The sequence below is a fragment of the Euphorbia lathyris genome, chromosome 9, assembly GCF_963576675.1.
Source record: "Euphorbia lathyris chromosome 9, ddEupLath1.1, whole genome shotgun sequence".
Taxonomy (NCBI): Eukaryota; Viridiplantae; Streptophyta; class Magnoliopsida; order Malpighiales; family Euphorbiaceae; genus Euphorbia; species Euphorbia lathyris.
Genome location: NC_088918.1, coordinates 5,145,177 through 5,168,607, shown reverse-complemented (window position 1 = coordinate 5,168,607; position 23,431 = coordinate 5,145,177). Strand labels below are relative to the sequence as shown.

The following is a 23,431-nucleotide window of genomic DNA, read 5'->3' as shown; positions in this document are numbered from 1 at the left end:
TTCTTCACAAGCACCAGGTCAACTTTGATACTTGAGGCATTAAACTGTAGAAAATCGCTTTTCGAATCTTCTTTCATTTTCCTTGACACTTTCATTGCTCGTCGCTCTTTTAACTCGCTCATCATCTTGTCAATTTCATTGATTTCTTCATCCAACTTTGCTCTTTATCACATTCTGCAATCTTTTCTTGAATTTCTCCAAATCTATTTTCGAGCTTTTCTTGTCTTTTTTTTGAATGACAATAACTCGGTAATATGATCTGTCGTTGCTTTAACATTAAATCCAAGCATTTCAAAATCAGGTAGAGCTCCCAAATAGCTGTCAAAAAGACTTGTAGGCTTCTCTATTTCCAACTTGGATGCCTTCTCGACCAATGTGGCGAATGTCAGCATATGACGGATAGCAAATCCTTTATGGATTGCCTCGTCGAGTTTCGATAAAGGAGAAAAATGTGTCTTTTGAGACAAGAACCGGAAAACTTCTAGAGAGTCTATGTAGTTCCAAGCAAATGAGGTTTTTGTGAAAGGTAGCTCATTGTGTACTTGAATGTGTATAGCTGAAGATTGGTGCAAAAACCGACAGGGTTGGGTAAAAACCGAAAATTTTGGGTGTGGGGTTGGGGGCGGGAGAGATTTTAGCCCCGAACATTAAAATTGGGAGAGGGTGTGTATTACTATCCCCGAACCACGGGGATCCGCAAACCGCCCCCGAATAACCAACCGAAAAATCTCCAAAAAAAGTCCTGAAAAATAAAATAAAATATTTGAGATAAAGAACATAGACTTAATAAGTTATAAGCTCGCATTAAAGTTAGTTCTTAGTTTTAAAAATTAATTAATAAGCCCGCATGGTATCATAGGCACGGCCTAGCTCAAGTGTACTTCGACTTGTTGTATGACTTAGCGGAGATACAAAACAACCGTGACATATCTATTTGGCCAAAACATCAAGCCATAAAGTATGTTTACTCTAACACAGTCTTTGACGATCATGCACCGAATCATGATTGGTCTTTTCTACAAGGCATTATAACTTGGGAATGGATGAGGGTTTTGGGAAATAATGGTGGTGGGAACGATTTGGAATTCTTTAATTTCCTCTCTTATTTTCTTGGGCCAAACGCTGGTGAACGGTTAGAGGACTTAATTTATTTACCACCTCCAATGAATCCAAACGAGGTTAAGTTGTTACCTCCGTCTCCACCGCCTATAGCCGGCCATGATCCGGCTGCTGCTCCTCTATTGCGTATAGGCGGCCATGATGCGGCTGCTCCTCCTCTATTGCCATTGATTGTGCATCAAGAAATAGTTGGGTTTGAAGAAGAAGAAGATATGGGGTTACTAACTGTATTCGGACATGATATAGATGCGCCTTTATTGCCACTGCCCGTAGATGGTGATTAGGGGTGGCAATGGGGCGGGGAAAAACCGAAAATCGTGGGGATCCAAACTGACAGGGTTGTGCAAAAACTGAAATTTTTTAAACATATAAATATAAATGCATTTAAATCCATCCGTTTGCTAGATTTTCTCAAGCCGAGATATGAGCTGAGCCTAAAATTTTATGCTCGATCTTGGTTCTGCTCGTTAACACCACTAGTCACATTAGAAACATGAGCAGGTTACTCTTATAGAAAAATCTAAAAGAGAACGTTAGCCAAACAAATCGACTACATTTTGAGGTCTAAACTCTATACATCAAAGGAAAATAATTAAGGGTCATAATGGTCCCTAAAGTTGGCGTCATAATCAATTTAGTCCAAATTGAAATTTACTGAAGTTAGCAATAATTGACAAATTAGTCCAAATTAGCCAAAACATTCAATACCTAAAAATTTGTCAAATTTGGATTAGTTTGTCAATTATTGTCAACTTCAAGACCGAGTTAATAGCGAAACATTGATTTGGACTAAACTTATAACGCCCGATAACTTCAGGGACCATTTTGACCCTTAATTCCCCCAAAAAATATACTACCATTATTGGAAGGTTAGAACTAAATAACAAATTTTTTGAACATATAAATATGTATGCATTTAAATCGATCTGTTCGCTAGCTTTTCTCAAGCCAAGACACGAGCTGAGCTAAAATTTTATGCTCGATCTTGGTTCTACTCGTTAACACCACTATTCACATTAGAAACATGAGCAGGTTACTCTTATAGAGAAATCTAAACCAGAACGTTATCCAAACAAACCAACTACAATTTGAGGTCCAAACTCTATACACAAAAGCAAAATAATTAAAGGTCATAATGGTCCCTAAAGTTGGTGTCATGATCAATTTAGTCCAAATTGAAGTTTAGGTATAATTGACAAATTAGTCCAAATTCGCCAAAACATTCAATACCTAAAATTTTGTCAGATTTGGACTTTGATTTGGGTTAAACTGATAACGCCCGACAACTTCAAGGGTCATTTGGACTCTTAATTCCTCGAGAAACATACTAACGTTCTTGACTACTATTTTCCAAGGGCAGCAACTTTCACCTTGAACTTTTCCTTCACAAGCACCAAGTCAGCTTTGATACTTGACGCATTAAACTGTAGAAAATCGCTTTTCGAATCTTCTTTCATTTTCCTTGACACTTTCATTGCTCGTCGCTCTTCTAACTCGCTCATCATCTTGTCAATTTCATTGATTTCTTCATCCAACTTTGCTCTTTATCACATTCTGCAATCTTTTCTTGAATTTCTCCAGATCTATTTTCGAGCTTTTCTTATCTTTTTTTGAATGACAATAACTCGGTAATATGATCTGCCGTTGCTTTAACATCAAATCCAAGCATTTCAAAATCAGGTAGAGCTCCCAAGTAGCTGACAAAAAGACTTGTAGGCTTCTCTATTTCCAACTTGGATGCCTTCTCGACCAATGTGGCGAATGTCAGCATATGACGGATAGCAAATCCTTTATGGATTGCCTCGTCGAGTTCCGATAAAGGAGAAAAATGTATCTTTTGAGACAGGAACCGGAAAACTTCTATAGAGTCTATGTAGTTCCAAGCAAATGAGGTTTTCTTGAAAGGTAGCTCATTGTCTGCTTGAATGTGTATAGCTGAAGATTGGTGCAAAAACCAAAATTTTTGGGTGTGGGGTTGGGGGCGGGAGAGATTTTAGCCCCGAACATTAAAATTGGGAGAGGGTGTGTATTACTATCCCCGAACCACGGAGATCCGCAAACCGCCCCCGAATAACCAATCGAAAAATATCCGAAAAAATTTCCGAAAAATAAAATAAAATATTTGAGATAAAGAACCTAGACTTAATAAGTTGTAAGCCTGCATTAAAGTTAGTTTTTAGTTTTAAAAATTAATTAATAAGTTGTCTAATTAAACAAATTAAAGAAAAAAGAATTATACTATATTTTATTAGATAAATTAACAACTATAGGATTAAAGTAAGACAAATCTAATGGTGACTGATCAAAGAGAGGTTGATGATGATGATATGGACCATTATATTCAAATAACACCTCGCATGATTAACTTTACAAGAACTGAAATGATAAACAATATAACCCTTCAATGAATAGAAGATGTACCACATTCCATTCATCTTATGGTGTGGAACGTTGTAGCATCTAACATTGCTAAAGGATTAGAGACTTTCTCTTCAAATCTAATACCCATCTTTCAACAAAACTAACTCCAAGCGTTTGATGAGGCCCAATTCAGATGCACAATGCGCAATGTATGGTGTCATAGACACATCCTAGCTCAAGTGTACTTCGACTGGTTGTATGACTTAGCGAAGACACAAAACAACCGTGACATATCTATTTGGCCAAAACATCAAGCCATAGAGTATGTTTACTCTAACACAGTCTTTGACGATCATGCTCCGAATCATGATTGGTATATGCTACAAGACATTATAATTTGGGAACGGAGGAGGGTTTTGGTAAATAATGGTGGTGGGAATGATTTGGAATTCCTTAATTTCCTCTTTGATTTTCTTGGGCCAAACGCTGGTGAACGGTTTAACGACTTAATTTATTTACCACCTCCAATGAATCCAAACAAGGTTGATTTGTTACCTATAGCCGACCATGATGCGGCTGCTGCTCCTCCTCCATTGCGTATAGGCGGCCATGATGCGACTGCTCCTCCTCTATTGCCATTGACTGTGCGTCAAGGAATATTTGGGTTTGAAGAAGAAGAAGATATGGGGTTGATGAATATACTCGGACATGATACAGATGCGCCTTCATTGCCACTGCCAGTAGATGGAGATTAGGGGTGGCAATAGGGCGTGAAAAAACCGAAAACCGTAGGGATTTAAACCGACAGGGTTGGGCAAAAACCGAATATTTTGGGTGCGGGGCTGGGGGCGGGAGAGATTTTAGCCCTGAACATTAAAATTTGGAGGGTGTGTGTATTACTATCCCCGAAACACGGGGATCCGCAAACCAGCCCCGAATAACCAATCGAAAAAATTCCAAAAAAATTCTTGAAAAATAAAATAAAATATTGGAGATAAAGAACATAGACTTAATTAGTTGTAAGACCGCATTAAAGTTATTGTTTAGTTTTAAAAATTAATTAATAAGTTGTCTAATTAATCAAATTAAAAAAAAATTATACCATATTTTATTAGATAAATTAACAATTATAAATTGGGAATGGATGGGGGTTTTGGGAAATAATGGTGTTGGGAACGATTTGGAATTCTTTAATTTCCTCTCTGATTTTCTTGGGTCAAATGCTGGTGAACGGTTAGAGGACTTAATTTATTTACCATCTCGATTGAATCCAAACAAGGTTGAGTTGTTACCTCCATCTCCGTCTCCACCGCCTATAGCCGGTCATGATGCGGCTGTTGCTCCTCCTCCATTGCGTATAAGCGGCCATGATGTGGCTGCTGCTCCTCCTCTATTGCCATTGACTGTGTGTGAAGAAATATTTGGGTTTGAAGAAGAAGAAGATATGGGGTTGATGAATGTTCTCGGACATGATACAAATGTGCCTTCATTGCCACTGCCCGTAGATAGAGATTAGGGGTGGCAATGGGGGGGGGGGGGGGAAAGCAAAAACCGTGGGGATCCAAACCGACAGGGTTGGGCAAAACCCGAAAATTTTGGGTGCGGGGCTGGGGGTGGGAGAGATTTTAGCCCCGAACATTAAAATTTGGAAGGGGTGTGTATTACTATCCCCGAACCACGGGGATCCGCAAACCGCTCCGAATAACCAACCAAAAAATTTTCAAAAAAATTCCCGAAAAATAAAATCAAATATTTGAGATAAAGAACATAAACTTAATTAGTTGTAAGCCCGTATTAAAGTTATTGTTTAGTTTTAAAAATTAATTAATAAGTTGTCTAATTAAACAAATTAAAGAAAAAAGAATTATAACATATTTTATTAGATAAATTAACAATTATAATTTGGGAACAGAGGGGGGTTTTGGAAAATAATGGTGTTGGGAACGATTTGGAATTCTTTAATTTCCTCTCTGATTTTCTTGGGCCAAACGCTGGTGAACGGTTAGAGGACTTAATTTATTTACCACCTCGATTGAATCCAAAGAAGGTTGAGTTGTTACCTCCGTCTCCGTCTCCACCGCCTATAGCCGGCCATTATGCGGTTGCTACTCCTCCATTGCGTATAGGCGGCCATGATGCGGCTGTTGCTCCTCATCTATTGCCATTGATTGTGCGTGAAGAAATATTTAGGTTTGAAGAAGAAGAAGATATGGGGTTGATGAATGTACTCGGACATGATACAAATGTGTTAGGCATGAAATTGACTAAGTTTAACATAGTATTTATAAGGGAATTTGGGTATTTTCTATGTCATTTGGTGAAGAATAAGGGCTAATTAGTGTCTTTATGCAGATATGCAAAGATAAATGCTAAACTCGCTGGAAACAGCTTGTTTTGTTAATGCCAAAGAGGAGTGGAGCCTTTCTTGTGTCCAGCGGTCAAACGCCGAATTATCCAATGACGGACAGCGACAGGTCAGTGGTGGCAGAGGCAGAGGCAGAGGCAGAGCGGCAGGTGAAAGTGTGTTGCGATGGGATTTCTAAAAGTAGCAAGATGACATGAAGTATCAACCCCTTGAGTGTTCAAGGGTCAATGGATTTTTAATCATTTCATTTTTATTTCGGTTGTAGTGTTTAGTTGACTTATTTTGCTGGAAGGGTACGAAAGTTGTACCGATTTTTCCCATGTCTTTCTCTTTAAGTATGTTAAGCAAAGGAAAGATAGGGAGTTCGGATTTTTAGTAGTTTTTAGACAAGTAGACTAGTTGTAGAAAGAAAGAAAGGAAGAGCTCCCATGGAGTCTCGAGCTGTATCAAGAACTACCGACTGCTCACTGCTCGATATGAGTGAGTAGTCCATTTTGAATGGGCACGGCCAGGCCGACCCGGTTATGTAAGTTTTACAATCGTTTTTAATGAATAGTTAGTATTTTGCCAATGTTGTGATTAATGAGGATTTAACTTTCATGCCTAGGCATTTATTTATGTGTTAGATGGATGATAGGACACTGCTTTCATCTTCACTGATATCTCTATTAATCTCCCAACCTCGAAGCTGACAAGTTAGATGGTTGTGTCAAGGGTTTTCTTAACCAGAAATGCAGTTTTGTTCTTAATGCTAGAAAGAACGTATCTTTAGGACGCTAAAGGTGCTAGTAAGTCTTAGGAGTTTGAGAACACACGAAAGTTGACTCAAACTCACTTCAAAACTGATACTTTGGCTTCATTGGCATTATCTTCTATTTCATGTGAATGTTGTAAGACGACGCACAACCTGTTCGGCCGTGTCGAGCCTGTTCTATTCTCTAAATCATTACAAAGCTATCAAATTTCTTACTGCATCAGACCTCTTACATCTCACTACACCAACATCACACAATCAACTTAAAAAGAAGAAAGCTTATTTGACACACACACGTTGTTTACCAATAGTTTCTGATATACATTTGAATCTCAATCCCTGTGGAGACGATATTTAACTTATCACTTTATTACTTGTATCTAGTGCACTTGCTAGAGTCTAATTTGAGGACAACAAGTTTTTGGCACCGTTGCCGGGGATTGAAAGCAACAAATCTATCTGAAATTTCTGTGAAACAGGGTGTTTTTAATCCGTTTGCTTAGGCGTGCAGGAAACAAAGAAGCTATTAACCTGTTTATGTGCAGAGTTGGACCTCCTATTTTTCCTATCGATCTCGAATTAGAGAGGATGTGTAGACGAAACAGAGTGGGAGCTCGACGTGCTAGACAGAGAGAAAGGCAAAGAGAGAGAAGAATGGCTGGAAGGGAAGGCCCAAAATAGCCAGTTCCACCAAACCAAGAAGAAGAAGGAGAAAATAATAACCCTCCTGTTATGAGAATCAGAGACTACTCGAGGCCAACCACTGAGGGACATTCATCATGTATCGTGTTACCCAACGAGGGGAACAACATGTTCGAAGTGAAGGGGTCCATGATACAGATGATCCAGGCCTCAGTGCAATTTAATGGGTTTCAATCTGAAGATCCAAATGGGCATATTCAAGAATTCATCACGTTGTGCAACACATTCAGATCAAACAGAGGTGTCTCTGATGACGTAATCAGACTGAAGCTGTTTCCTTTTTCTCTGAGGGATAAAGAGAAAACCTGGCTGCGAAATTTACAGCCAGGAACAATCACAGGTTGGGAAGAGATGGCATGAGCTTTTCTTATGAAATATTTCCCACCTCGACAAGCTATCAAACTGAGAAATGAAGTGTCACGCTTCATACAAGACGAAGATGAGTCGCTGGCAGAAGCATGGGAAAGGTACAAGGAGCTGCTCAGAAGAGTGCCAAATCATGGTATCCCTATGTGGATGCAGATGCAAAACTTTTACAATGGCGCGACCAACATTTACAAAATCCAGATTGAATCTATCGCGAATGGTAACCCAGAAGATCTAGAGCCACAGGCTTTATATGACCTCATAGAGAAAGTGGTAAGCACAAGTTACAACTGGCACTCCGCCAGAAGTGAAGGGAAAAGGACATGAAATGAAGATGTTGTGGCAAAATTGACTAGCCAAGTAGAACAGCTTACTCGATAGCTGGGAAAGATAAATGTTTCGTCCATTCACAATGAACCACCATTCAATGACATTTGTGATTTTTGCGGAGGAGCCCATTTCAACATAAATTGTCCCGGAGATAAGTCAGGAAAGGGCAAATAGGCTGAATGTGACTACGCAGGGTATAATCAAAGGAACCAGCCTAACCGTTATTCTAACACGTACAACTCTGAAACCAGGAACCATCCAAATTTTGGATGGACAGGCCAACCGGACCAGCTGGGACAACCACGGTATCAAGATCAGCCGAGGTATCAACAACAGCAAGGAGGACATTACCAAAGACAACCTCAGCAGCAATACAAGCAACCTGTGCCACAAAAGGAAGATGTCGAACCAGATATGAAAACAATGATGATGCAGTTCATGAAACAAACGTAGGCGTCGATCAAGAATCTGGAGACACAAGTTCACCAGATAGCCGCATCCACATCAAAAGGAAAGGGAATAATGCCGAGCAACACAGAGCCAAATCCTAAAGGCGACGTCATGGCAATCACCCTAAGGTCTGGTAAGGAAACTCAACCAGTTGTTTTGTCTGATAAGAATGCTGAGTGTGCAGGAACGTCCAAAGAAGCTGAAGGGGAACAGGAACAGGCTGTTCCTAATAATGAAGAAACAAGGAAGGCTAACCAAGCAAGTAAGCCAGGTCAAGAGGAGGAGGAAAGAGCATATAAACCACCGCCGTATGTCCCACCTGTGCCGTATCCTACGCGTCTAATCAACAAGAAGTGGGAAGAGCAGAATTCGAAGGTGTTGGATACCTTAAGGAAGTTACACATCAACATTCCTTTTGTGGAAGCACTGGCACAGATGCCGACATACGCCAAATTCCTCAAAGACATCCTATCGAACAAAAAGAAACTGGAGAACATTTCCATGATTCAACTCAACAGAGACTGTTCGTCAATACTCCAAAACAAGCAGCAGCTGCCCAAAAAGCTAAAAGATCCAGGGAGTTTTTCGATTCCTTGTTCTATTGGAAAACTAAATATTGAAAATGCACTGTGTGATTTAGGGGCTAGCATAAATCTCATGCCATATTCTGTATATGAAAAACTTGGACTAGGAGAACCCCAACCTACTCGAATGTCTATTCAATTAGTTGATCGTTCAGTATGCTATCCTAGGGGGGTTGTGGAAGATGTGCTAGTCAAAGTAGGGAAATTTATTTTGCCCGTTGATTTCATTATAATGGACATAGATGAAGACTTGTATGTTCCTATCATCCTAGGTAGACCATTCTTAGCCACAGGAAAGGCATTGATAGACGTAGGTGAGGGACAATTATTTTTAAGAATTAATGGGGAAGAAGTCATCTTTAAGATGAACGAGGCACTGAGACGTGCAAATAATAATGATGACACATGCTGTTTCTTTGATGATTTTCAAAGTCTTTCTACTTTGCAGGAACAGAACACTCTAGAAACGTTATTGGGAGAAGAGGTGAATATATGCGAAGAAATAAGTTGTTCCTTGAATCCAGCTTACCGGCACCTCCTTTCGAGCCTACTGTTCCTACTCATCAAGAACCACCAGAGATACCAACTGTGCCGGTGACGAAACCGGAGTTGAAACCGTTGCCTGCACACCTCGAGTATGCATTCCTTGAACCATCCAGCGAAAGTCCGGTCATCATATCATCAAAATTAACTCCTGATCAAAAGGCGCAACTCATGGCGGTCTTGCGAAGGAACAAGAATGCAATCGCATGGAAAATTGATGACATAAAAGGAATTAGTCCTGCAGTCTGTGTTCACAGAATCCTGATGGAAAAGGACCACAGACCGACTGTTCAACCGCAACGAAGGCTAAATCCCCACATGAAGGAGGTTGTGAGAAAAGAAGTGCTCAAGCTTCTCGATGCTGGCATTATTTACCCAATATCTGATAGTGTGTGGACAAGCCCTGTTCACGTTGTGCCAAAGAAGGGAGGAACGACAGTAGTTCTCAATGAGAAAGACGAGTTAGTGCCCACAAGAACGATTACAGGGTGGAGAGTTTGTGTTGATTACAGAAAGCTAAATGAAGCCACGAGGAAGGATCATTTCCCTTTGCCCTTTATTGATCAGATGCTGGAGCGTTTAGCAGGATATGCTTTCTACTGTTTTCTCGATGGTTACTCAGGATACAATCAGATCGCAATTCATTGCGAGGACCAGGAGAAAACAACATTCACATGTCCATATGGGACTTATGCTTACAGAAGAATGCCGTTCGGGCTGTGCAATGCTCCTGCCACTTTTCAGCGATGCATGATGTCCATTTTTCATGACATGGTGGAGCGAACCGTTGAAATATTCATGGATGACTTCTCGGTTTATGGAAACTCTTTTCATAGTTGTCTAAACAACCTCGAAGCTATGCTTGTGCGATGCAAGGAAACTAACTTGGTCTTAAATTGGGAGAAATGCCACTTCATGGTCACGGGAGGAATTGTCCTTGGGCATAAAATTTCAGAAAGAGGGATGGAAGTGGACAAAGCTAAAGTAGAGGTGATAGAAAAGCTTGTTGTGCCCACCAATGTAAAGGATGTGCGAAGTTTTTTGGGGCACGCAGGATTTTATCGAAGGTTCATCAAGGATTTTTCAAAGATTGCACTTCCTTTGTCGGCTTTACTTCATAAGGAAGCCGAATTCTCTTTTGACGCAAACTGTGTGTAGGCATTTGAACTCTTGAAGAGCAAGCTGATCAACTTGCCAATACTAGCGGGACCAGACTGGGAGCACCCTTTTGAAATGATGTGCGACGCAAGCGATACTTGTGTGGGAGCTGTCATGGGATAAAGGATTGAGAAGAAGTTCCGACCCATTTACTATGCAAGCAAGACATTAAATGAGGCCCAACAGAACTACACAACTACCGAGAAGGAACTTCTCGCAGTTGTGTATGCCTTCGACAAATTCAGACCTTACTTAGTGCTATCCAAGGTTGTTGTTCACACAGACCACGCTGCGTTGCGGTACTTGTTCGTGAAAAAAGATGCTAAGCCAATGTTGATCCGATGGTTGTTATTACTTCAGGAGTTTGATCTGGAAATTAAGGATAAAAAGGGAACAGAGAATGTTGCAGCTGATCATTTGTCAAGGATTGATCACCAGGGCAGTTTGGAACAAGCAGAAATTGTTGAGAGGTTTCCTGACGAGCATCTATAGGCTGCACAGTCTGCGCCATGGTTCGCCGATATAGCTAATTACCTTGCAACTTCGCTCAAGCCACACAACCTATCCACGAATCAAAGAAGGAAGTTTTTCTCCGAAGTCAAATATTACTTTTGGGATGACCCTTATCTTTTCAGGTTGTGCGCGGACCAAATCATTCGAAGATGTATATCGCAAGAAGAGGGACAAGATGTTCTAAGCCACTGTCATAACCGTGAAGCCGGAGGACACCATAGCGCTAGCAGAACTGCGGCTAAGGTTCTTCAATCAGGTTTTTTCTGGCCAACACTTTTTAAAGATGCCCATCTGTTTGTTAGCACTTGTAATGAGTGCCAGCGAACAGGCAACATCTCGGCTCGGAATGCTATGCCCCTCAACAACATAGTTGTGTGCGAAATTTTTGACATCTGGGGCATAGATTTTATGGGACCATTCCCTACATCCTTAGGAAATAAATATATCCTAGTCGCGGTAGATTACGTGAGCAAATGGGTCGAAGCTATGGCTAGCCCCACAAATGATGCTCGTGTGGTGGTAAAGTTCCTAAAAAGGTTGTTTGCCCGATTTGGGGTCCCGCGAGCGATCATCAGTGATCAAGGGACCCACTTCTGTAATGTGAAATTTGAAAAATTAATGGGGAAACTTGGAGTCTCCCACAGGGTTGCCACACCATACCATCCACAAACCAGTGGACAGGTGGAGATCTCCAATAGAGAAATAAAACGAATTTTAGAGAAAACTGTAGGCAACTCTCGGAGGGATTGGGCAAACAAGCTCGATGATGCTCTATGGGCATATCGCACCGCTTATAAAACACCAATTGGCATGTCTCCGTTTCGTTTGTTGTACGGGAAATCTTGTCACCTACCGGTGGAAATGGAACACCGGGCATTTTGGGCGTTAACATTTTTAAATTTTGAGACGCAGGCTGTTGGTGAACAGAGAAGTTTGCAACTGAGCGAAATGGAGGAATTTAGACTGTTCTCATATGAGAATGCTGTGAATTAAAAAAACAAGACTAAGCTGTGGCATGATAGAAAACTCCAGACAAAAACGTTCCACGAAGGTCAGAGAGTCCTCCTGTACAACTCAAGACTTAGGTTGTTTCCTGGGAAGCTAACGTCAAGATGGACGGGACCTTATACGGTGCACAAGGTGTTTAGTCATGGAGCAGTTGAGATTGGCAGGGAAGGTCAGGAACCTTTCAAAGTGAACGGGTAGAGATTAAAGCCATATTTAGAGAAAGATCACACGAGGAAGATTGATACCGTTCATTTCCAGGACCCCCCGAGTCAGTAAAAGCAAGAGAACAGGGTGTCCGCTACAAACACCAATTGTAGCACAAGTAACTTTGCATTTTAATTATTTTTTTATTTTTGTTAAAAAGTGTCAAATGTGTTGAATTTTGATTCTTGATGAGTATCTTCTGGCTAGGCACAATTGTAAAACCCAAAACTCCTTCCAAAGGGTGTGGTAGTACAATTGTACCTATTTAGTAGGGAAGGATTTATCGTGGAAATTAGGGCGGTAGAAAAATTAAAACTCAGTAAAAGTGGAAACGTCCACTCCTATACCCATAGGCACTCATACCGCCTGTTTTTCCTCGATAAGATTGAACGACTAGGGGGCAATAAATTCTAAATTCAAATCATGACCGTTCATCGCCCTTCGTTCCAATTCGAATATACGCGCCTTTCTGCCAATCTGTCCAGGTGGCATACTCTGATTCAACCTAATAATGATAGATTGGCGAGAAGACATATCTTCTCCCCTACTTAAAGAAGCTCTATCTCATGACGGTTCGTCATTCACCATACTTCTTTATTTTCTTTGATATTTCTTTTCACTGAGGCAGTTCATGCTCTGCGCCCTGTACCACTGGGAAACCTTACTTAAAAAAGAGAACGAAATGAGAACCCATGGTTCAGGCAAACACGTTAAAATTGAAGGATCCTCCAAGAAAGAAAAAGCGAAAGCAAAGATGACTGAGCCGAGCACTGTATCTTTTGTCCCAGACAAAAAGCTGGTCAAGAAACTCGCCCAGTTTAAAGACACAACTGTACAGGCTTACTATGAAGAGTTAGCGAAACTTCAGTTCGGACCCATCCGAACAGTTTGTTGGGAAACCCTAAGGCAGCTGAAGCTCGAGGATCGTGTGCGCACTCTAATGAAGGTAGGACACTTTGAATGTTTCTTCGAAATGACGGAACCTGCCTATCGGGAACTGACACTCGAGTTCTTGGCCACTTTTAAGCACAACGTGGAGATCACCGATCATGAGGAAGAGGGAAAGTTCAGTTTTCGACTCATGGGTCACTCCCAACGGGCGTCGCTCAACCTATTCAATCAAATGTTAGGTGCTGCAGATGATGACGATCTAGAATCCGAGAGCTATAAAGAGGCATTCACCACAACACCCGATGTTTTCGACCCTGTGGCTTTCTGGGACTCACTTTTGGGACAGAAACATTATGACGGTAGTTCGTCCAAGGCTTCCAATATCGATGATTATACCGTTCGGTATTTGCAGAAGTTGATCTCCGGCACAATATTCGCTCGGGAAAACCAAGCCACCATGCCACATGCAGATCTCACCGCGTTGTGGAGTATGGCAGTTGGACCGAGAATGAATTTGGGGTTCTGGTTCGGAGAATACATCAGCGCTTTTTGCAAGAAAAACTCGTCAATCATCTGTTGTGGGAGCATCGTCACCAGAATCGCGGAATCAATCGGGGTCTTTAAACCTGAAGACCACTATCGTCTCACGATTGTAAACCACCCAGACCCGATTGACCTCAAGAGCCTCCAGAAGATGTTGTTCGGAAAATGGTGAACGGGAAGTGGGTATGGATGTCTGACTTTGTTACATCTAGGCAGAATGAGAGCCGAAAAAGGAAAAGCGAGCCAACTGTGTCAGTATCCTCTGACTCTGAACAAGTCGAGAAGCCAAAGGACCTGGACTTTTATAAGAAGTGTGCAAAGCTTTCCAGCGAAGATGTAATGGATCGATTCAATGCCCTGTTTGCCTAGAGTCTGGAAGACCGCGAGATGATATTCGCCCTAGAGCAAAAATACGCGTCTTAGCAAGGCGAGATCGATATGCTCAAGACTATTTGTATTGAGGAGTATGGAAAGGAAAGTCCTTCTGGTTTTTCTGAAAAAAGTCCGGTAAGAAAAGTGCCTGAAACGCCTGCTAGTGCTCATGTTAATGCTAATGCTGGTACGCCCTCGAAAGAGGATGGCATTCCTGCCACTGTGGATAGAGAGGTTAACTCCTTTCTCTCCCATCACGCCTGATCTGTCAAAATTATCGCTGTCCTAGCATCTGGTAACCTCTAATACCCTTATTCTATCATGTTTTGCTTTGCATGAATATCTATGCTTTAACTTGTCTACAATCTGCTGCTGTATTCATAACATTGAGGACAATGTTTGGTTTTCTTTTGGGGGTGGGGATTGTATATCACAATTTATGCGGGCATTAACATGATAAATGCTTTGAATAATAAATGTTTTAAATTTTGCTTGTGTATTTAGTAATTTGATGTAGAACAAATATCCCTTGAGAATCTCTACTGCATATATCCTCAGTACTTATTGTGATAATTGTGTTCATTTTCTCTTCTGCCTATTTATTCACCTTCTAGTAAATTGTTTTGTGTTCGGCGGGAATCAAAGAACAGACTGTGCATGTTTTGATATAGTAGTTTAGTATTACTTGCTTGTTTGCATTGTGTGTCCCTAAATCAAAGAAGTTCCAAAAAAATTTTAATTTTTAATTCCTCTTTCAAAATTAGTAACCATTGCCTTACTGCATTTCCCCAAAAATAGTGAGAACTTGAGCCTAAGAAAGCATCTATGGTATGCATTCGATCTTTTTGAGTGGGCCAGCGCTCACTATCTTTAGGGAGAATTTGCCTTGGTGCCCTGTTGATATGGTGATTAGTTCTGACTTTCATAGGAGGAAAAAGGCATTTAGTTATCCTCTCTGCTACACAAAAGGCACCTGTGCTATGCACTCCAATGATTAGGATAGCCAAGTCGAGCCATGACCTACTCTTTCTGAACGAACCACGAATGATAAGACCTCTCCCTTCACTTAAAACTCTAAAACACCCCGAATTCTGTCTTATGCTTCGAAAAGCCAATTGTTTAAAATAAAATCACGTGCTTAATTTATACAGAAATAAGCGATTGAGCAAACATTGCTTAGGAAAAGATTGAAAGGACTAGGGAATATAATGTAGGAGAAAGAGTACTGGGCCATGAGGAAACATGTTGTGTAAATAAGCTAAATGAGGGAATACAAGTAAACAATGTAGGCTGTGTAGGCTAAATAAATCGCAGAAAGACAGAGTTCATACACTGAAATAGCCTTTCACTGTCAAACCTGAACCTAAGCCTTACATTACAACCGCTATAAAGTCCTTTGGACTATGACTGGAGGAACTTTGACCCTTAGATTCGGGACCAATAGGCAAACTCGCACCCTAAGGGTGTGGTGTCTGAGCTGAGGAGTGAAATCGCATTCTTTGTCCTGTGGTAAGTAAATGCCATGCGAGAGTGAGTGAATTATTCCATTCCTTAGTGAGGCATGTCTGGCAAGTAGGTAGCTCTTTGTGAAGGAGGAAATCTAAATTTTAAGATTTAAGGAAAGTCTTGAGCAAAAAGGACACAATGTTTACAACAAGCGTTAATTCGTCAATGAAATCTGATCGTGCATCTGTTCATTTCCTTATTACACAAAACAATCTTTGTTTTCCCTTCACTCTCTGAACAAATTTCATTCCTAACTTTTCTTCTGATTCCTTCTTACAATTTGCTGCTTGAGGACAAGCAAAGGTTCAATTTGGGGGTATTTGTTAGGCATGAAATTGACTAAGTTTAACATAGTATTTATAAGGGAATTTGGGTATTTTCTATGTCATTTGGTGAAGAATAAGGGCTAATTAGTGTCTTTATGCAGATATGCAAAGATAAATGCTAAACTCGCTGGAAATAGCTTGTTTTGCTAATGCCAAAGAGGAGTGGAGCCTTTCTTGTGTCCAGCGGTCAAACGCCGGATTATCCAATGACGGACAACGACAGGTCAGTGGTGGCAGAGGTGGAGGCAGAGCGGCAGGTGAAAGTGTGTTGCGATGGGATTTCTAAAAGTAGCAAGATGACATGAAGTATCAACCCCTTGAGTGTTCAAGGGTCAATGGATTTTTAATCATTTCATTTTTATTTCGGTTGTAGTGTTTAGTTGACTTATTTTGCTGGAAGGGTACGAAAGTTGTACCGATTTTTCCCATGTCTTTCTCTTTAAGTAGGTTAAGCAAAGGAAAGATAGGGAGTTCGGATTTTTAGTAGTTTTTAGACAAGTAGACTAGTTGTAGAAAGAAAGAAAGGAAGAGCTCCCATGGAGTCTCGAGCTGTATCAAGAACTACCGACTGCTCACTGCTCGATATGAGTGAGTAGTCCATTTTGAATGGGCACGGCCAGGCCGACCCGGTTATGTAAGTTTTACAATCGTTTTTAATGAATAGTTAGTATTTTGCCAATGTTGTGATTAATGAGGATTTAACTTTCATGCCTAGGCATTTATTTATGTGTTAGATGGATGATAGGACACTGCTTTCATCTTCACTGATATCTCTATTAATCTCCCAACCTCGAAGCTGACAAGTTAGATGGTTGTGTCAAGGGTTTTCTTAACCAGAAATGCAGTTTTGTTCTTAATGCTAGAAAGAACGTATCTTTAGGACGCTAAAGGTGCTAGTAAGTCTTAGGAGTTTGAGAACACACGAAAGTTGACTCAAACTCACTTCAAAACTGATACTTTGGCTTCATTGGCATTATCTTCTATTTCATGTGAATGTTGTAAGACGACGCACAACCTGTTCGGCCGTGTCGAGCCTGTTCTATTCTCTAAATCATTACAAAGCTATCAAATTTCTTACTGCATCAGACCTCTTACATCTCACTACACCAACATCACACAATCAACTTAAAAAGAAGAAAGCTTATTTGACACACACACGTTGTTTACCAATAGTTTCTGATATACATTTGAATCTCAATCCCTGTGGAGACGATACTTAACTTATCACTTTATTACTTGTACCTAGTGCACTTGCTAGAGTCTAATTCGAGGACAACAAAATGCGCTTTCATTGCCACTGTCCGTAGATGGAGATTAGGGGTGGCAATGGGGCGGGGAAAAAACAAAAAACCGTGGGGTCCAAACCGATAGGGTTGGGCAAAAACTAAAAATTTTGGGTGCAGGGCCGGGGCGGGAGAGATTTTAGCCCCGAACATTAAAATTTGGAAGGTGTGTGTATTACTATCCCCGAACCACGGGGATCCGCAAACCGATCCAAATAACCAACCGAAAAATTTTCAAAAAAATTCCCGAAAAATAAAATAAAATATTTGAGATAAATAACATAAACTTAATTAGTTGTAAGCCCGTATTAAAGTTATTGTTTAGTTTTAAAAATTAATTCATAAGTTGTCTAATTAAGTAAATTAAAAAAAAGAATTATACCATATTTTATTAGATAAATTAACAATTATAGGATTGAAGTAAGACAAATCTAATAGTGACTGATCAAATAGCGGTTGATGATGATGATATAGGCAATTCTATTCTAATAACACCTCGCTTGATTAACTTTACAAGAATTGAAATGATAAACAATATAACCCTTCAACCCATAGAAGATGTACCACATTCCATTCATCTTATGGTATGGAACGTTGGAGCACCTAACATTGCTGAAAGACTAGTGACTTTCTCTTCAAATCCAATACACATATTTCAACAAAACTACATGCAAGTGTTTGATGAGGCCTAATTCAGATGGACAAAGTGCAAGGCATGGTGTCATAAGCACGACCTATCTCAAGTGTACTTCGACTGATTGTATGACTTAGTGGAGATACAAAACAACCGTGACATCTATTTGGCCAAAAATCAAGCCATAGAGTATGTTTACTCTAACACAGTCTTTGACGATCATGAACCGAATCATAATTGGCCTTTGCTACAAGGCATTATAATTTGGGAACGGATGAGGGTTTTGGGAAATAATGGTGGTGGGAACGATTTGGAATTCTTTAATTTCCTCTCTGATTTTCTTGGGCCAAACGCTGGTGAACGGTTAGAGGACTTAATTTATTTACCACCTCCAATGAATCCAAACGAGGTTGAGTTGTTACCTCCGTCTCCACCGCCTATAGCCGGCCATGATGCGGCTGCTCCTCCTCCATTTCGTATAGGCGGCCATGATGCGGGTGCTGCTCCTCCTCTATTGCCATTGACTGTGCGTGAAGAAATATTTGGGTTTGAAGAAGAAGAAGATATGGGGTTGATGAATGTACTCGGACATAATACATATGTGCGTTCATTGCCAATGTCCGTAGGTGGAGATTAGGGGTGGCAATGGGGCGGTGAAAAATCGAAAACCGTGGGGATACAAACCGACAGGGTTGGGTAAAAATCGAAAATTTTGGGTGCGGGGCTGGTGGCGGGAGAGATTTTAGCCCCGAACATTAAAATTTGGAAGGGATGTGTTTTACTATCCCTGAACCACGGGGATCCGCAAACCGCACCCGAATAAGCAACCAAAAAATCTCCGAAAAAATTTCTGAAAAATAAAATAAAATATTTGAGATAAAGAACATAGACTTAATTAGTTGTAAGCCCGCATTAAAGTTATTGTTTAGTTTTAAAAATTAATTAATATGTTGTCTAATTAAACAAATTAAAGAAAAAATAATTATCATATATAGATAAATTAACAACTATACGATTGAAGTAAGACAAATCTAATGGTGACTGATCATATAGCAGTTGATGATGATGATATGGGTCATTCTATTCAAATAACACCTCGCAGGATTAACTTTTCAATAACTGAAATGATAAACAATATAACCCTTCAACCCATAGAAGATGTACCACATTCCATTCATCTTATGGTGTGGAACGTTGGAGCATTTAACATTGCTGAATGACAAGTGACTTTCTCTTCAAATCCAATACCCATATTTCAACAAAATTACATGCAAGTGTTTGATGAGGCCCAATTCAGATGGATAATGCGCAATGCATGGTGTTATAGGCACGGCCTAACTCAAATGTACTTTGACTGGTTGTATGACTTAGCAGAGATACAAAACAACCGTGACATCTATTTGGCCAAAACATCAAGCCATAGAGTATGTTTACTCTAACACAATCTTTGACGATCATGAACCGGATCATAATTGGTCTTTGCTACAAGGCATTATAATTTGGGAATGCAGGAAGGTTTTGGGAAATAATGGTGGTGGGAACGATTTGGAATTCTTTAATTTCCTCTCTTATTTTCTTGGGCCAAACGCTGGTGAACGGTTAGAGGACTTAATTTATTTACCACCTCCAATGAATCCAAACGAGGTTGAGTTGTTACCTCCGTCTCCGTCTCCACCGCCTATAGCCGGCCATGATGCGGCTACTCCTCCTCCTCCATTTCGTATAGGCGGACATGATGCGGCTGCTGCTCCTCCTCTATTGCCATTTAATGTGCGTGAAGAAATATTTGGGTTTGAAGAAGAAGAAGATATGGGGTTGATGAATGTACTCGGACATAATACAGATGTGCCTTTATTGCCACTGTCCGTAGGTGGAGATTAAGGGTGGGAATGGGGCGCGGAAAAATCGAAAACCGTGGAGATACAAACCGACAGGGTTGGGTAAAAACCAAATTTTTTGGTTGCGGGGCTAGTGGCGGGAGAAATTTTAGCCCCGAACATTAAAATTTGGAAGGGGTGTGTATTACTATCCCTGAACCACGGGGATCCGCAAACCGCCCCCGAATAACCAACCAAAAAATCTCCGAAAATTTTTCCGAAAAATAAAATAAAATATTTGAGATAAAGAACATAGACTTAATTAGTTGTAAGCCACTGATCATATAGCAGTTGATGATGATGATATGGGTCATTCTATTCAAATAACACCTCGCATGATTAACTTTTCAAGAACTGAAATGATAAACAAAATAACTCTTCAACCCATAGAAGATGTACCACATTCCATTCATCTTATGGTGTGGAACGTTGGAGCATTTAACATTGCTGAATGACAAGTGACTTTCTCTTCAAATCCAATACCCATATTTCAACAAAAGTACATGCAAGTGTTTGATGAGGCCCAATTCAGATGGACAATGCGCAATGCATGGTGTCATAGGCACGGCCTAGCTCAAATGTACTTTGACTAGTTGTATGACTTAGCGGAGATACAAAACAACCGTGACATCTATTTGGCCAAAACATCAAGCCATAGAGTATGTTTACTCTAACACAGTCTTTGACGATCATGAACCGAATCATAATTGGCCTTTGCTACAAGGCATTATAATTTGGGAACGGAGGAGGGTTTTGAGAAATAATGGTGGTGGGAAAGATTTGGAATTCTTTAATTTCCTTTCTTATTTTCTTGGCCAAACGCTGGTGAACGGTTAGAGGACTTAATTTATTTACCACCTCCAATGAATCCAAACGAGGTTGAGTTGTTGCCTCCGTCTCCACCATCTATAGTCGGCCATAATGCGGCTGCTGCTCCTCCTCCATTGCATATAGGCAGCCATGATGCGACTGCTGCTCCTCCTCTATTGTCATTGGCTGTGCGTGAAGAAATATTTAGGTTTGAAGAAGAAGAAGATATGTGGTTGATGAATGTACTCGGACATAATACAGATGTGCCTTCATTGCCACTGTCCGTAGGTGGAGATTAAGGGTGGCAATGAGGCGCGGAAAAATCGAAAACCGTGGGGATAAAAACCGACAGGGTTGGGTAAAAACCGAAAATTTTGGGTGCGGGAGAGATTTTAGCCCCGAACATTAAAATTTGGAAAGGGTGTGTATTACTATCACTGAACCACGGAGATCCGCAAACCGCACCCGAATAACCAACCAAAAAATCTCCGAAAAAATTTCCGAAAAATAAAATAAAATATTTGAGATAAAGAACATAGACTTAATTAGTTGTAAGCCCGCATTAAAGTTATTGTTTAGTTTTAAAAATTAATTAATATATTGTCTAATTAAACAAATTAAAGAAAAAAGAATTATAACATATATAATTAGATAAATTAACAACTATATGATTGAAGTAAGACAAATCTAATGGTGATTGATCAAATAGCAGTTGATGATGATGATATGAGTCATTCTATTCAAATAACACCTCGCATGATTAACTTTTCAAGAACTGAAATGATAAACAATATAACCCTTCAACTCATAGAAGATGTACCACATTCCATTCATCTTATGGTGTGGAACATTTAACATTGCTGAATGACAGTTGACTTTCTCTTCAAATCCAATACCCATATTTCAACAAAAGTACATGCAAGTGTTTGATAAGGCCCAATTCAGATGGACAATGCGCAATGCATGGTGTCATAGGCACGGCCTAGCTCAAATGTACTTTGACTAGTTGTATGACTTAGCGGAGATACAAAACAACTGTGACATATCTATTTGGCCAAAACATCAAGCCATAGAGTATGTTTACTCTAACACAGTCTTTGATGATCATGAACCGAATCATAACTGGTCTTTGCTACAAGGCATTATAATTTGGGTACGGAAGAGGGTTTTGGGCAATAATTGTGGTGGGAACGATTTAGAATTCTTTAATTTCCTCTCTGATCTTTTTGGGCCAAACGCTGGTGAATGGTTAGAGGACTTAATTTATTTACCATCTGCAATGAATCCAAATGAAGTTGAGTTGTTACCTCCATCTCCACTATCTATAGTCGGCCATAATGCGGCTGCTGCTCCTCATCCATTGCGTATAGGCGGCTATGATGCGGCTGCTCCTCCTCTATTGCCATTGATTGTGCGTCAAGAAATATTTGGGTTTGAAGAAGAATAAGATATGGGGTTGATTAATGTAGCTACAAATGCGCCTTCATTGCCACTGCCCGTAGATGGAGATTAGGGGTTGCAATGGCGCGGGAAAAAATCGAAAGCCGTGGGTATCCAAATGACAGGGTTGGGCAAAAACCGAAAATTTTGTGTGCGGGGCTGGGGGCGAGAGAGATTTTAGCCCCGAACATTAAAATTGGGAGAGGGTGTGTATTACTATCCCCGAACCACAGGGATCCGCAAACCGCCCCCGAATAACCAATCGAAAAATCTCCGAAAAAATTCCTGAAAAATAAAATAAAATATTTGAGATAAAGAACATAGACTTAATTAGTTGTAAGCCCGCATTAAAGTTATTGTTTAGTTTTAAAAATTAATTAATAAGTTTTCTAATTAAACAAATTAAAGAAAAAAGAATTATACCATATTTTATTAGATAAATTAACAACTATAGGATTAAAGTAATACAAATCTAATGGTGACTGATCAAACAGAGGTTGATGATGATGACATGGGCAATTCTATTCAAATAACACCTCGCATGATTAACTTTACAAGAACTGAAATAATAAACAATATAACCCTTCAATCCATAGAAGATGTACCACATTCCATTCATCTTATGGTGTGGAACATTGGAGCATCTAATATTACTGAAGGACTAGTAACTTTCTCTTTAAATCCAATACCCATCTTTCAACAGAACTACATGCAAGTGTTTGATGAGACCCAATTCAGATGGACAATGCGTAATGCATGGTGTCATAGGCACGACCTAACTCAAGTGTACTTCGACTTGTTGTATGACTTAGCAGAGATACAAAATAACCGTGACATATCTATTTGGCCAAAACATCAAGCCATAGAGTATGTTTAATCTAACACAGTCTTTGACGATCATGCACCGAATCATGATTTGCCTTTTCTACAAGGCATTATAATTTGAGAACGGATGAGGGTTTTGGGAAATAATGGTGGTGGGAACGATTTGGAATTCTTTAATTTCCTCTCTGATTTTCTTAGGCCAAACGCTGGTGAACGGTTATAGGACTTAATTTATTTTCCACCTCCAATGAATCCAAATGAGGTTGAGTTGTTACCTCCGTCTCCACCGCCTATAGCCAGCCATGACCCGGCTGCTGCTCCTCCTCTATTGCCATTGATTGTGCGTCAAGAAATATTTGGGTTTGAAGAAGAATAAGATATGTGGTTGATTAATGTACTCGGACATGATACAGATGTGCCTTCATTGCCACTGCCCGTAGATGAAGATTGGGGGTGGCAATGGCGCG

The 23,431-nt window shown here is 40.2% G+C and overlaps 1 non-coding gene across 1 annotated transcript; it reads right to left on the bottom strand.

Annotated features, from left to right (window-relative positions):
• Positions 1–7,700: 7,700 nt before the first annotated feature.
• On the bottom strand, positions 7,701–7,807 carry LOC136207780 (small nucleolar RNA R71). Its single transcript, XR_010676907.1, has one exon. It is a non-coding gene; the product is annotated as a small nucleolar RNA R71 (small nucleolar RNA).
• Between the last annotated feature and the right edge of the window lie 15,624 nt (positions 7,808–23,431).